Genomic DNA, 17,165 nt, shown 5'->3' with positions numbered 1-17,165 from the left:
GACAGAATCATATTGGAGGGCATTTTGAAATATTAAAATGCATGTACATTTTGATTAGCTCTCCTTATAGGAATTTATCTTATGGATATACTTGGAAGTACATATAAAATATATGTACAACATTATTTATTGCACCATTGCTAGCAATACATTAAAAAAACAAACATAAATAATATCAATTTTTAAAAAATATCTCTAAACAGTAAAAGATATGAAGGAAGGCTATACAACCATTAAAGATAATGAGGTAACGCTATGAGTGTTACCATGGAAAGGTCTCTAAGATATACAATTAATTTTTTTAAGGCAAAGTACAGAATAGTGTACCTGCAGAAAGAGAGCAATCCATTTACATGTAAATTTCCTTTTCCAAAGATGCTCAACATCGCTAATTATGAGAGAAATGCAAATCAAAACTACAGTGAAGTATCACCTCACAGCAGTCAGAATGGTTATCATCAAAAAAGTCTGCAAATAATAAATGGGTGTGAGAAAAATTGAACCTCCTACACTGTTGAGGGGAATGTAAACTGGTACAGCCACTGTGGAGAACAGTATGGAGGTTCCTTAAAAAACTAAAAATGGAGCTACATATGATCCTGCAATCCTACTCCCAGGCATATATTCGAAGAAAACCATAATTTGAAAAGACACATGCACGCCAATGTTCATTGCAGCACTATTTACAATAGTCAAGGCATGGAAGCAACCTAAATGTGCATCAACAAAGGAATGGATAAAGAAGATGTGGTACATATATACAATGGAATATTACTCAGCCATAAAAAAGAATGAAATAAAACCATTTGCAGCAACATGGATAGACCTAGAGATTATCATACTAAGTGAAGTAAGTCAGACAGAGAAAGACAAATATCATATGATATCACTTATATGTGGAATCTAAAATATGATACAAATGAACTTATTCACAAAACAGAAATAGACTCACAAACATAGAAAACAGATTTATGGTTACCAAAGGGGAAAGGGTGGAGAGGGACAAATTAGGAGTTTGGGATTAACGTATACAAACTACTATGTATAAAATAGATAAAAAACAAGGTCCTACTGTATAACACAGGGAACTATATTCAATATATTGTAATAACCTATATGGGAAAGGAATCTGGAAAACTATATATATATACACACATACACATACACACAGGAATCTGGAAAACTATATATATATATATATATATATACACACACATATATATACATATCTGAATCACTGGGTTGTATACCTGAACTAATGCAACACTGTAAATCAACTATACTTCAACTAAAAGTTAATTATTTGTTTTTAAGAAGCAAAAAAATTAAAATAAATTTTCTTTTCCATAAGAATACACAAAACCTTTAAGAAAGCCAATGGGTGAGGGAGGGGAGTTCAGTTATCTTACAGTGGGATTACGGGCCATCTTTGCTTTCTCTTTTACACTTTTCTGTATTTAAACATAAGGAACTTTCTTTAAAAGCAGAAATGAAACAGCACAAAGATGATTTGGTATAATCCGGCTCTTTACAGCTCAGCTGTTTTCCTTGTTAAGTGTTCACACCCCACCCACCTAATAAAGAATTCTAGATTTTTGCCAGAAATCAATGTAAAGTTAACCAAACTGTAGCTGTCAGGAGCCATCTAATTCTGATTTTTAAAAAACTAGAAAGATGGGCTTCCCTGGTGGCGCAGTGGTTGGGGGCCCGCCTGCCGATGCAGGGGACACGGGTTCGTGTCCCGGTCCGGGAGGATCCCACATGCCGCGGAGCAGCTGGGCCCGTGAGCCATGGCCGCTGAGCCTGCGCGCCCGGAGCCTGTGCTCCGCAACGGGAGAGGCCACAGCAGTGAGAAGCCCACGTACAGCAAAAAAAAAAACTAGAAAGATTTTATTTGCCAAAATATGATTCTCTACGGTTTCTTGGAGCACCAACAGTAGTCTGTAATGATAACGATAAATTCTTTCAATATGCTAGAAGAATGACCCTGAAACTTCTGGGGTCTCAAATCCTTTTGAAAATCTGATAAAAGCCATTTTCCTCCCACCGTCTGGCCAATGCACACTGAAAAAAATATTTGTGTCTTATACCAGAGGGTTAAGGGACCCAATGAAGTCCACCCATGGAGTCCAGGTTATGAATTCCCTCATGTCAGAATCACCTGGAAGGCTTATTAAAACACAGGCCCAGAGTGCCTGAGTCAGTAGGTCTAGGATAGACCCAAGAATTTCCAATTCTGAGAAATTCCCAGGAAATTCTCCTGCTGCTGGTCTGGGGACCACACTTTGGGAACCACTACTTGAGGATATAATCCACCTGGCCCTGGAGGTTTGAATATAATTGAAAACTACTAGGAGATGTCCTTACTACTTTCTCAATTCACTAGGCTTTCACTTTTCTTATAATCCTATTTGTCCATCCCTTTCTGATTTGGCCACTAGTCTCCACATCAGGGCAACACTGGATATTATAACGTTACCTGGCCCAACACCTGTTCATCCTTGATTCTTCATCAGGCTCCACAAACTATAAGCTATTTTCCTTATTCTCAGCATTTTTCACAGGCTCCACTTATTTTCCTCATTAGTCCTCCTGATACTTTTCTCACACACCATTTTTTTATATTTACCTTTGGTGGTCATTTGTCCCCATATTTTATACATTTGGGGGTGAAGAGGGTATATTTTTCCATCAAAACTCACCAGAGAGCTGCCTGGGTAGCCTTTTTTATCTTCACCAGAATAATTTTTTTACCTTGAACCACTGCCGTTTTAGAGTCTCAAGCCTTGGGCTTATTTTTATTTTCCCCTTGAACACTGTGTTTTAAAATTCTGGAGTATATGCAGAGCTAACTCAACAGTCCAGTTAGCAACAGCTAACTTGGCAGTTGCAGACTTCACAATGGCATTTTTCCCCCGGGTTTCCAGCTATTTCCCTAACCAGCAACCCCATCTTTAGTGAGAACTAGGTCAGTCCAGCAATCCCTTCATTGCCTTCTCTCTCTTCTTGGAGATGACACTGTCCTTAATGAGGCCCCATCAAGAACTGATCATGGAGAATTTGGGGGAATGGCCTGACCAACACGACTTCCCCATTATGCCTGTGTGTCCCTGTGATGGTTTTATCACCTACTTTAGGAAAGCATCACCATATCCTCTGGTGCCCACATGGGCCCATCTGTAAAATACTTCAAATAATACCTCAAAACAAAACCAGACTCTCATACATTTAAAAGAGGAAGTTGGATGAGAAAAGTGTCACTCAGTAGAAGAATGGGTGGAGCAGGACCTGTGACATCAACAGAGCAACCCGAGCCTGTGAGGTCAGTTAGTCTAGAGACACACAGACCCATAGGCTCTTTCTTCATCCAGGTCGGCATTAGTTGCCTACCGCTCCAGTAGTAAATTACTACAAACTTAGAGGCTTAAAACATGCATTTACTATCTTAATAGTTCTGGAAGTCAGACTTTGTCTAAAATCAGGGTGTCAGCTGGGCTGCATTTCTTCTAGAAGCTTCAGGGGAAATTGGTTTCCTAGCCTTTTCCAGTATCTAGAGGCCTCCCGTGTTTCCTGGCTCATGACCTCCTCCTCACATCACTCTGACCCCCGCTTCCCTCATCCCATCTCCTTCTCTCCTTTGACCCTCCTGCCTCCCTCTTTTTTTTTTTTTTTTTTTTTTTTTTGCGGTACGCGGGCCTCTCACTGTTGTGGCCTCTCCCATTGCGGAGCACAGGCTCCGGACGCGCAGGCTCAGCGGCCATGGCTCACGGGCCCAGCCGCTCCGCGGCATGTGGGATCTTCCTGGACCGGGGCACGAACCCGCGTCCCCTGCATCGGCAGGCAGACTCTCAACCACTGCGCCACCAGGGAAGCCCCTGCCTCCCTCTTGTAAGGACCTTTACAATGACACTGGGCTCACCTGGATAATCCAGGTGACTCTCTCTATCTCACAATCGTTAAATTAATCACATCTATAAAGTCTTTGTTTTTGCCACCTAAATTAGCATATTCACAGGGCCAAGGATTAGGATATGAACATCTTGGGGGGCCATTGTTTAGTCTGCCACAGGCCCCAGAGTGAGATGTTATGACTCAGAAGATATGTGTCCCCTTGTAAGAAGGGTAAAGACTCAGAGCAAGGATAAAACAGAAGAGAATGTTCTAGCTGGAAGAGATCATCAGGATTCCACACATACACATACATATACCCTCAACTGTAGCTCTGAGAGGTTAAATGACGTTCCTAAAATCACACAGTTTGATAGTGCCAGATCTGAAAACCATACATTTCCTGACTGAAACAAATTGGCATTTTAACATAGGCCATGTGCTCCCATATTCCAGAACAAGGTGCTGGACCAACCATGCAGGACATACAAAGGAAATGAGCAAAAACAAGTTCTGCCACAACCCAGCACTGGAGAATTCACTGGAGGTGTGAATTTCTTATATAGAGAGTGTTGCAGTTGATGTACTGTGTATTCACACACACACACACACACACACACACACACTCTTATGGGAAGGGGGTGGGGCTTTCCACCTGGGAAAGGGAAGACCTCTAAAGAATAATCCAAGAGGTTGACATGTGTTTCCCATGGCTTGGGAGACACAGGGACCAGAATACAATTTGAATCCTACAAAGTCTGAAGGAGTGAAGTTGTGGAGATGTGCAAACAGGGCCACACTGGGGAAAACCTGCTCTTTTAGGGTTTGTCTGGGCAGGGAGGCATGCATGCTCTCATGGACAGGAGTGGTCTCCTGAAGAGAAAAGTGAGACCAGGTCCTCAGGAGAGAGATTCCTCTATGGATGGGCTAAAAGATCCCAACAGAGCAGCACATCACCAGAACCCATGGGGATGGCACCTGAGGGAGACAGGAGTCAAACAGAGAAAGAATAGACAAAATGTAGTGGCTTGAAACAGCAAACTCTATTATCTGATGCTGTTTCTGAGGGTCAGGAAACTGGGAGAAGCTTAACTGGATGGTTGTGCCTCAGAGTCTCTCACAAGGTTGGGGTTAAGATGTCAGCTGGGCTGCAATTTCATCTGGTAGTTTGACTAGGCTGGAAGATCCACTTCCAAATGCACTCATGAGGCTGTTGGAAAGAGGCCTCAGTTCCTCACTGGCTGTTGACTGAAAGCCCAAGTTCCTCAGCATGTGGGTCTTTGACAGGGCTCCTCACAAGACAGCGCACTTCTTTCAGAGCTAATGAGATGGCAAAACAGAAGCCACAGTGTTTTTTATAACCTAATCTCAAAAGTGACACCATCACTCCTGCCATATTCTATTGGTCACACAGACCAACCGGGGTACAATGGAGGAAAGGAGGTGGTACCACACAAGAATGTAATGTCAGGAGGTAGGGGTCATTGGAGACCATCTTGGAGGCTGGTTACACAACCCTTATGAGAGAAAAAACCTGCATTTGGAACCCAGCATGATCGGAGGTCACCAGCATCTAATGACCACCGTACAATCTCTCCTCCCTGCGAACCTGGAGGGGCCAAAGGTGACAACCAAGTGAGGGAGGAGGGGGAAGAAGAAGAGAGAAGAGGCTGACCACAACCTGCTTCCATACTCAGGTTTTACAAGCTGAGATAGGCCCTGGCTGAGGGATAAAAATGTTTAAATTGGATAAGAGTTTAGAGTTTTGATATTACATTGCCTGGAACTCTGCACAGTGACGGGAAAAGCTCTTGGACCTCCCCATGACCCCATCAAGGGAAGACTGGTAGAGGGAAAAGGCTTTGTTTGGAATAAAGCAGCTTCCAGCTTGCACCTCACCAGGTCCAGCTCATTTAATAAAGCAATAACTAGTTAAACTCAAACCCAAGTGTCCCGACTGGGTTCAGGCTCCTTTCCTCTGCACTGTCCTGTCCCATAGAAGCTGTCCTGTGTCTTTTGGTCAGGTGATGGAGAGGAGGTGGGGAGAGGCTGGTAGGGGGTGGGGGCAGTGATGAGGGGAAAGAAGCCAATCTATGGCTGAGCTTCAAACTAAACATACGTTTTCCTCAATGGAAGTGGCCACTGGCCTTCCTCTTCCCTTCAAACATATTTCCTGTTTTGAAAATCTGGTTTCTGCTCCCAGGATTCCTTGGAGTTCAATGGGAGGCTGCTGCTAGCCCATTGAGATTGATGACTAGAGAAATACACACTCTGGAATCTGCAGGTTTGGGATTCTGAGCCTCTAGGGCCACATGGTACCTCCTACCTGGAATCACGAAAAGTTTCATTCCAAGAGTACACATTTATGTTCTCCCAAGTGCTATAATTGTCCATTTCCAGGAGAGCACTGACAGATCATAACTGCAAAAATAGAGGAGGTGTGGATAATGCATTACCCTTTACAATGTGCCTTCACAAACATTATTACCCATCTCTGTGGGTATCAGAATATTCCCATTCTATAAGTAGCCAGGATCCCAAAGAAGTGACAAGTCTGACTCAGTCCCAATAGGTGAGTTAGGTTCTAATGACCTACTACTCCATGCTTAGCTCTGTGGCAGATTTGGGGAAGAGCACAGAAGATGGTGAAAACAAGCACCAGCCTTGAGAGATCTTATAATCCAATTGTCCAGACTCATGCAGAGTCATTTATTTATTTAACAGATATTTATTGAGTAATACCATGCGCCAGTCACCCTGCTGGGCACTGGGATACAGTGGTGAATAAGGACAAGTTCTTGACCTAAAGCAGCTCGTGGTCTAGTGGAGAAGACAAGAGAGTTAAGAGAGAAATACACCAGGTAAATGCCTGGTGCAAAGTAGATGCTCATTAAATATTTACTGTATTCATGAGTACAGTGACGATGGGTGATTGCATAGAGATATAACAGAGCATGTATGAGGGGCTTGGGGGTTCAGGAAGCCTTCCCAGAAAAGATGATATGGCACATGTAATAACAACTTCTTATTATTAAAGAACAAATTGTGGTATAAACTATGTGTTAGCTTTGCTACAATAACAAGCCCCAAATCTTACAACAAGAGTTAATTTCACTCCTGTCCCATGCCAGCTACTGCTGGGAGTGTCTCTGGCTCTACTCCATGTGTCTTCACATTCCAGGGCCCAGGCCGAAGGAGCAGCAACCATCCAGGACATGCTGTTCCTTCAGTGAGGAAAAAGGGCAAGAGGCAACCACACGGTGGACCTTAGAGCTCTTGCTGGACACAGCACACACTGCGTCCCCTCTAAACACATGGGTCAAGTGAGTCACACGGCCAAGTCCAACAGCCAGCCTGTCCACTTCTCCCAGGAGCGTAGGGAGGGCGCCACAGTCATGGGCAAGAGCAAGGACGCACATCCTCATAAAAGGAAGGGAAGAGAGAATAACGAGGACTGTAATACAAGCTCCCACCATGTGTTAGTCCGCTCGGGTTGCCACAACCAAATACCTCGGCCTGGGTGGCCTGAACAGCAGAGCTTTACTGTCTCATCGTTCTGGAAGCTAGAAGTCTGAGCTGGAGGCAGGGTTGGTGTCTCCTGTGGCCTCTGTCTCCATGACTTGCCCATGCCACCTCCTCACCGTGTCCTCACGTGATCTTCTTTCTGTGCCTACGCATCCTGAGTTCTCTCTTTGTGTCCAAAATTCCTCTTCTTGTAAGGACACCAGTCAGATTGGATTAGGGCCCACCCTAAGGGCTTTGTTTTAACTTTATAGCCTCTTTAAAGACCTTATCTTCATATGCAGTCACATTCTGCTGGGGGTTAGAGCTTCAACAGAGGAATGTGGACATAACACACCCATCACCCACCATAAGTACCAGAGGTGTTCAAAGGAGGCTGAGAATACTGAGGCACCAGGAAAGGCCTCCAGAAGGGCAGGCCCGGCCACTGGGTGGCGGTGGATGAGTGGAGGGGAAGGGAAGTGATTGTAGGCAGCAGAAGTGACATGACCAGGGTCCCAGGCAGAGGGAAGCAGGATGAGCTTGTGGGCTGTTGAGGAAATGGAGCTTTTGAGACCAAAGAGTACAGTGTGAGGCTAAAGAGATGGGAGGGAAGCAGATCCATAAAAACTTAGAAACCCTGAGCTCTGAGGGGGCAGCCCAGTGGGGAAAGGGTGAAGAATTTTGAGAAAGGGGTTGGTGTGGTTGAAACTGCTAATTTGGGAAGATTCCTCTAGAACTGTTGCTTGGGGTGGGGACAGCAGTTTACAGAAAGGAGGCAAGGAACAGAGGGAGACATAAACGTCTTTATCAACAAAGAAATCATGAGAGATACTTGCTCAGGAGAAAAGCAAACAAGATTTAGAGCAGCAGTTTCTGACCCCCAGCAGCCCAGGCTCTCCCAAGACCACTTAGGCATTTTCCCCCTATCTCTTGCAGGTGTGAATTCAAATTTAATGAATTTTGGTTTGCCCAGAGTTATGAAATAATTACAAAAATGTCACCTGAGAGGTCCAAATTCTACATAATATAATTATTATTGTGGGTTTTTATTAAAAGAGAAAAATCATCGAAATCAGAAGGGAGAAATACAAGGGTTAATATCTGCCCCCCAAAAAACAGAGAAAAAAAATTGAATTATATCTTCCTGCACCAAACACCCGCCGGCACCACCATCCTAACCCCCTCCTGGTGAGCAATCTCTGTTTAATTTAAATGAAGAGCCGACTGGGGAAGGGGGGGGGAGGAAACAGGTCTAATTCTGTTCCCTGACGATGCCCGCTGGTCTCAATTGTGAACAATTGATGTTAAAAATAATGATGATAATAGTAATTATTCCTGCATGTCATGCTCAGTACGGGTCACACCACCAACCAGAATGAAATAATAAGCAGACACACAACCCCATACTGAAATATGCAATCATCAGAGAAGCTGCTTGGAGCCAGGAGAATGGAAGAGAATGTGGACTCGTTGGTATGCTCAAACGTGCAGAGCCCTGACAAGCCCTGCCAAGATTTGACTGCTCAGGGCCTGTCAGGGAAGGGCGGGGTGAAGGGAGACAGCTGTCAGGTTCCCCCACTGTGCGGCTCACAGTGGGCACCGTGAACAGGTGTCAGGCAGTCATGTCACAGAAGCGCCCAGGACAATCCAGTCTCCCCACATGGTTTGAACAAGCCTGCCAGAGGATGGCATAAAGCTCCACCCATCCTCTCCAGGACAAAGGCTGCCTTCCAAGCGACAGCATTTAATTCAATAGCTCCCAGGATGGCTTTGCAAGATGATTCCTCTAAGAATGAATCGTTGTTGGAGGTGCATGGGGTGGCCTCGAGTTTGCATGCTAGCTCCTATTACAGTGTGAAGAGAAAGCTGGAAGAAAGCATGTATTCAGAGCAGCAGAGGTGTCAGTAACGTGAAACTGACTGTCCAGTGCCAAGAACCACAGCAAGGTCAGAGCTAGCACATCAGGCTTCCTGCCCGGGGAGTATCTAAAAACATCTCTGCATAGCTAGTGGGAAGCAGCCACATAGCACAGGGAGATCAGCTCGGTGCTTTGTGACCACCTAGAGGGGTGGGATAGGGAGGGTGGGAGGGAGGGAGACGCAAGAGGGAAGAGATATGGGAACATATGTATATGTATAGCTGATTCACTTCGTTATACAGCATAAATTAACACACCACTGTAAAGCAATTATACTCCAATAAAGATGTTTAAATAAATAAATAATTAAATAAAATAAAAAATAAATAAAAACATCTCTGCAGCCCAGGTCAGAGGCAGTAGCCCTGCTAAGGACACTCTTATATCTATGCTTCCTCGGTAACCCCACAGCCCTCCAGGAAAGCAAGATGGCATCGTGGTCAAGCACATGCACTCTGCAACCAGATGACCTGAGTCCAAATCCTTGTTTGTGTTATATGAACTTGAGGGTGAAACTTTGCATTTGTCTCTGTGGTTTGAAACCCTGAATCTGCCCTTCTATTTAAGGCTGGCAGGCATCTTAAACAGCCTTGTGAATCTGGGCAGAGCACTTGACCTGTCTATAAGTAGATGATGTTGTCCTGAGTTCTAAGTAAGATAATGTACACAATGCACTTAGCACTGGGGTGTGATGAGCCCTCAAGAGGCAATAGAAATTTTTAATCTCCATTACGGTTCTTATAACCTCATATTCTAATTTTACAACATGTTTCTATTTTTCCCACAAACAAAAATGTGAGTTCCTCCAGTTCCCAGGGCTGCATTTTGCTAATGGATACATCCCAGTCCCTAGCCTAGTAAAGGCACTCAGCTGGTCAGAAACAAATATTTGGTGAATTAATGTGTGGTCAAAGTAATTGGGATGATCAGCCTAGAAAAGATAAAACAGGCAGGAAATAATGATTTGTTTCACAATTAGAAAGGAAAGGCTCCTGTTTGGAGGAGAAAGTCAACTAGATCTGGGGTGTCCGGAGGAAAAAACTAAGACTGGAGATGGAAAGTTACAAGGAAATTAACATGATATCCCAATACAAAACAATTTTCTTAAGATTCCACAGGTGGCAGGGAGGGAGGAAGGAGCTCCTACCTTAGAAAGAGGGCAGGGCTCTGCCTTGAACACCACTCATCAGGGCTGGGAGGACAAAATAGAGGCTGCCCCATGCTGGATTTAATTAATATGATACAGAGTAGCAGCAGGAGGACATTTGGGTTCACTGCTTAAGAGTGAAGCAAAAACAAATTGTGCCTTCTACCTTTTCCCTCCAAAATTCCAAACTCACACATGCGCACACACACACACACACACGCAAAGAAAAGCTCTGGGAAGGGATCCCTCCCTATTTCACTGTAGTGATTTTAAAAAGATGCCCCCACGTGGGACAGTAGACGAGCAGCAGAGCCAAAGATGGGCCGGCACAGGAGACAACAGCATGGATGTGCCAAAGCACTAGAAAGAATTTCCAAGGAGACGGGGCCTTGGGAAAGCATTGCCCTCTGTGTCTGCCAAGGCCAGTCTCCCGTGTCTGCCAAGGCAGTGCCACTCCCACTGGCTGGGGCTGCCCCAGGAGCCGGAGAATGCCAGACGTGAAGGACATCTGCCCAGACAGAGAAGTGATAGTCCAGGAATTCTGCACGCCTCCACCCTCAATTAGCCTTGCCGGCTTCAGGGCCATGCCCAGCGCGACCAGCCTGCAGCGCTGCGCTCTCAGAGCCAAGGCAGCAGAGACACTGACTCAGAGGCCAGCCTCCCGCGGAGTTCCCGCAGGCGATTTGCACGCCCCTGCTCTCATGTGCTGGCTCTGAAACTCACCAACCTCAGAGCAAGCAGCTTTCTAGGCTACCACCGGCTGCTAATTATAGCGAGGCCCCGTCACTGCGCTTCCTTTCTCACAGGGCAGGAGCCGGGCTGGGCTGCGTCGTTGCACCTGTGCTGGTTACAGCTGTTTCCTGTGACTCGTGGAGTTGAGTTGGTTCAAGGGCAAAGCCACCGGTGCCCCAGGCTGCCTCTGACACAGCTGCTCACCCCTTTCTCCCTGGCTCCTCCGTCTTTTCTCTTTCTCCCCTTCTGCTTTCTTTCCCTGGCCCCATACTCCTTCTCCTCCTTTTCCACTCTTCCCCTCCTAGAAGTTTCCATCTCCCTTCCCTACAGCTCAGGCCTAGAAGCATCAGATCTCCTTGTAATATTTTACAGTGGGAGGCGGCTGACCTCTGCTTGCAGGATCACGTTTTGTTTAAAGAAAGGGATTATGCACCTAGTGTGTGCCAGGCACTGTACACGTCTATACAGGGTGTGTGTGTGTGTGTGTGTGTGTGTGTGTGTGCACGCACGTGTGGTTATCCCCAAATTTTGCTAGGGGGGTATGGTCCATAAATTTTACTTCCCTCAAGTAATTTTTACTCTAATGTCCAGAATCTCTCAAAATGGACACTACCTGTTTTCTCCATCTTTCCAAAATAGCTTCTCAAAACACAACACTGTGCCTGTGGGCTGCATCTGTCGCTCGCTCACCTTCTCAGGGGCTTTGCTCATGCAGCTATTGCCTTTCCCTTCTGAAGCATCAATCTCTCCCTCTTCTTTGTTTTTTTTTTTTTTTTCGGTACGCGGGACTCTCACAGTTGTGGCCTCTCCCGTTGCGGAGCACAGGCTCCGGACGCGCAGGCTCAGCGGCCATGGCTCACGGGCCCAGCCGCTCTGCGGCATGTGGGATCTTCCCGGACTGGGGCACGAACCCGTGTCCCCTGCATCGGCAGGCGGACTCTCAACCACTGCGCCACCAGGGAAGCCCTCTCCCTCTTCTTGATCCTCCTTGCCAACTGACAAACATGCTTCAGGGTTTTTTTCTTCATTGAACAAAGCAAAACACCCCAGGCTCCACATCTGCCTCGAGCTTCCAGCCCACATCACTAAACATCACAGAAAACTCGAGAGAGCGGTCCACACTGGCTCCGTTTCCACACCTCCCATTGGTCCATCCACCCATTCCCTTGGGATTCCCACGCGCTTTACTGACTTGCAACATCCTTTACCAAGTCACAAGTGATCTCCACGATGCCAGTTTCGGTGGTCCTTTCTCTGTTCTCATCTTACTCAGTTCTCTCAGCAGCAACTGATATAGACGTTCACTCCTCCTACTAAAAACTCTCCCTTAAATTCCATGAGCACACATGCTGGGCTCCTTCTCCACCCCATCGCTAAATATAGAAGCCTCTCACAATTCAGTCCCTTATTTTCTTCTCTTTCTCTTTTAAGGGGATCTCATCTAGTCTCATGTTTTTAAGTAGCTTTTATACCAACTTTTAAATAGATGTGTACAGCTCCAATCTTGTCCATAGCCAATAGGCATCTCAAAAATATCACATCTAAATTGTGATTGTCAGAACTCCTTTCTAAGTCTCCTCCTCCCACAACGTCCACCCTATCAGGAAACTGCAGCTCCACTCATCCCGTTACATGAGGTACAAACCTATGCTCCCCTTTCCTTCACCCCCACCCATGTCTAACCCATCAAGTCCTCTTTGTTCAGCCTCCAATATACAGTTCAAATCTCCATTCTGGCTCCACTGCCTCCACTCTAGCCTAAGCTGCCTTCTCTCCATTAATAAAGACAACTGCAAGGGCTTCCCTGGTGGCACAGTGGTTAAGAATCTGCCTGCCAATGCAGGGGAGATGGGTTTGAGCCCTGGTCCGGAAAGATCCCATATGCTACGGAGCAACTAAGCCCATGCACCACAACTACTGAGCCTGCGCTCTAGAGCCCATGAGCCACAACTACTGAAGCCCATGTGCCACAACTACTGAAGCCCGCACACCTAGAGCCCGTGCTCCACAACAAGAGAAGCCACCGCAATGAGAAGCCCGCACACCACAACGAAGAGAAGCCCCCTCTCGCCGCAACTAGAGAGACCCCGCGTGAAGTGACGAAGACCCAACACAGACAAAAGAAATAAATAAAAATAAATACTAATAATGATTTAAAAAGTTCTTAAAAAGAAAAAAAGAACTGCAAGGAACGTTCTCTTGTTCTCCATCATTCTATCTTGCCAGCCTCTAGGCCATTCTTCACACAGCAAAGCAGAGGGATCCTGGTAACACACTCATCTGAGTGCTCCTCTTGTAACAACCCTCCAGTGGCTTCCCACTGCTCCTAGAACAGTACCTGACACACAGTAAGAGTTCAATAAATAGCTGTTGGGTGAATGACTAAATGAATGCTCAGCCAGGTTCATGTGACCAAAGCACAAGAATGTATGATTTTAAGTTGTCAGGGGAGTTGCTTGTGTTGCGCTTTGCACATTGTTCAGGTATGATCATCGTTTGATGGATAAATAACAGTTGCCACTTATTAAGTGTGTCTAACTTATTAAGTGTGTCTAATACTAAGCTATAAAGTTGGGTTTATCCATCTCCCTTATTTACATGAAAACACAGCTAATGAGTGCCAGAGATGGATTTACTTATTTTTTATTTATATTTTTTATTGACGTAGAGTTGATTTACAATGTTTCAAGTGTACACCACAGTGATTCAGCCAAATATATATATACATATTCTTTTTTAGATTCTTTTCCATTATAGGTTATTACAAGATATTGAATTTAGTTCCCTGTGCTATACAGCAGGTCCTTGGTGTTTATTTTATATATAGTAGTGTATATCTGTTAATTCCAAATTCCCAATTTTCCCCTCCCCCAACCTTTCCCCTTTGGTAACCATAAGTTTGTTTTCTATGTCTGTGAGTCTATTTCTGTTTTGTAAATAAGTTCATTTGTATCATTTTTGTAGATTCCACAAGTCATATCATATGATATTTGTCTTTGTCTGACTTACTTCACTTGGTATTATAATCAATCTCTAGGACCATCCATGTTGCTGCAAATGACAAAGTTTCATTCTTTTTACGGCTGAGTAGTATCCTGCTGTGTGTGTGTGTGGTATATATGTACATATATAAACCACATCTTCTTTATGCATTCATCTGTTGATGGATACTTAGGTTGCTTCCGTATCTTGGCTATTGTAAATTGTGCTGCTGTGAACATTGAGGTGCATGTGTCTTTCTGAATTAGTATTTTCATTTTCTTCAGATATATACCCAGGAGTGGAATTGCTGGATCATATGGTAGCTCTATATTTAGTTTTAGTTTTTTAAGGAACCTCCATACCGTTTTCCACAGAGGCTGCACCAATTTACATTCCCACAAACAGTGCACGAGGGTTCACTTTTCTCCACATCCTTGCTGACATTTGTTATTTGTGGTCCTTTTGATGTTACCCATTCTGACAGGTGTGAGGGGATATCTCATTATAGTTTTGATGATTAGAGATGTTGAGCATCTTTTCATGTGCATGTTACCCATCTGTATATCTTCTTTGGAAAAATGTCTACTAAGGTCTTCTGTCCACTTTTTAATTGGTTTGTGTTTTTTGATGTTGAGTTGTATGAGCTGTTCATATATTTTGGATATTAACCTTTTATTGGTCATATCATTTGCAAATATTTTCTCCCATTCCGTAGATTTTCTTTTCATTTTGTGGATGGTTTCCTTTGTTATACAAAAGCTTTTAAGTTTAATTAGGTCCCATTTGTTTATTTTTGCTTTTGTTTCCTTTGCTTTAGGAGAAAAATTCAAAAAAAATATTGCTATGATTTATATCAAAGAGTATTCTGCCTATGTTTTCTTCTAGGAGTTTTATGGTTTCTGGTCCTACATTTAGGTAGGTCTTTAATCCATTTTGAGTTTATTTTTGTATATGGTGATAAAAAATATTCTAATTTCATTCTTTTACATGTAGCTGTCCAGTTTTTTTCAGCACCACTTATTAAAGAGACTATCTTTCCTCTATTGTATATTCTTGCCTACTTTGTTGTAGATTAATTGACCACGAGTACGTGGGTTTATTTCTGGGCTCTCTATTCTGTTCCATCGATCTATGTGTCTGTTTTCATGCCAGTACCATCTAAGTCAACAGGTTTAAATGGCCTACTATACGCCAAGTGCCATGGAAGGCACCAGATATATACCAGGGAGTCCCTGCCCTCAAGAGGCTCTACCAGCCAACTGCTTAATAAGTTCCCCATGACCTACCCATTTCTGACTAATCACTTGATTTCTAACTCTCTCCCTTCAAAGTATAAGTTCAAATCACACCTTGAAATTATAAATAACGCCAGCATTGTTCAATATTATGTTGTTCACAAAAAGCATCTAAACATCAGTTACCTACTGAGCATATGTGTCGTCTCTGCCCAAGACAGCATCAGTGATCTTGGCTTATAACCAGGGACTGTCTTAAACCCTAAGGAGAAGAGTCAGACCCCAAGGACTGAGAAAATCCCTCTCGTACCACATTGTCTGTCTGGAGCTAAGCCTTCTTTTCATTACCCACCTGTTTCCCAAAGGGCCTTTTTTTTTTAAAGGGAAGGGGATCTCTCCCCTTATTTTCTTTTAATCAATTTATTTATTTTATTTATTTATTTTTGGCTGCACTGGGTCTTCGTTGCTGTGTGTGGGCTTTCTCTAGTTGCGGCGAGCGGGGGCTACTCTTCGGAGCGATGCAGGGGCTTCTCATTGCAGTGGCTTCTTTTGTTGTGGAGCACAGGCTCTAGGCACACAGGCTTCAGTAGTTGTGGCACACGGGCTCATTATTTGTGGCTCATAGGCTCTAAAGCACAGGCTCAGTAGTTGTGGCGCACGGGCTTAGTTACTCCACGGCATGTGGGATCTTCCCAGACCAGGGCTTGAACCCGTGTCCCCTGCATTGGCAGGTGGATTCTTAACCACTGCGCCATGAGAGAAGCCCCCAAAAGGCCTTTTAAGCACATCAGAAAGGGCAGCTAAGGTGCTCTGAGCAACGAGAATGTGCTTGTATTTCCAAGTGAGGTTCACAAACGGCATTTGATGTGGGCCTCAGTGAATGGATCAGATTCAAACACAGAGGTGGGGTGACATTATTCCAGGTGACAGGAAGTGAGAACTTGGGGTGATAAGATGAGGAAGTATGAGGGAAATTTTCTAAAAGGTGTATAAGGTGTTGGACGTAAGGTACTTTTGTAAACTATAAAGCTCTGTACTAATCTGAGGAATTACTTTCATTTGCTTAAACTATACCCTGAAACTCACCCTTCTGAATTAATATTTTGTTTCTTCAGTGACCCACTCCTCCCGAAAGCAATTATATCAGGAGGAAGAGCACTTAACCTACAGCATGTTTCCTGAACGAGGCATTTGTTTTGCTTTGTGTTTTCAATATTAAATTGAAATAAAGTTCACATAACATAAAATTGACCTTTTAAAGTGGACAGTTCAGTGGCATTTAGTATACCCACAGTGCTCTGCAACCACCACCTCTAACTAGTTCCAAAATATTTTTATCTCTTCAAAATAAAACCCAAAGCTTGTTAAGAAGTTATGTCCATTTACCACTCCCCGCAAATGGTGGCATCCACCAATTTGCTTTCTGTCTCTACAGATTTACCTATTCTGAATATTTCATATAAATGGAATCATATAATATGTGACCTTTGGTGTCTGGCTTCTTTCATTTAGCATAATATTTCAAAGTTCATCTATGTTATAGCAGGTATCAGAATTTCATTCCTTTTTATGGCTGAATAACATTCCATCATATAGATATACCACAATTTGTTTAAGCATGCATCCATGGTGAATATTTGGATTGTTTCTTTCTATTAGCTACTGTCAATAGTGCAGCTATGAATATTCATGTACAGGTATCTGTTTGAGTTCTTGTTTTAGGTTGTTTTGGGTATACACCTATGAGTGGGATTGCTAG

Source organism: Delphinapterus leucas, chromosome 14 (assembly GCF_059928025.1).
Source record: "Delphinapterus leucas isolate spDelLeu-1000000601 "Yukka" chromosome 14, BTC_Dleu_Yukka2, whole genome shotgun sequence".
Lineage (NCBI taxonomy): Eukaryota > Metazoa > Chordata > Mammalia > Artiodactyla > Monodontidae > Delphinapterus > Delphinapterus leucas.
Note: the sequence above shows the minus strand (reverse complement) of the source record.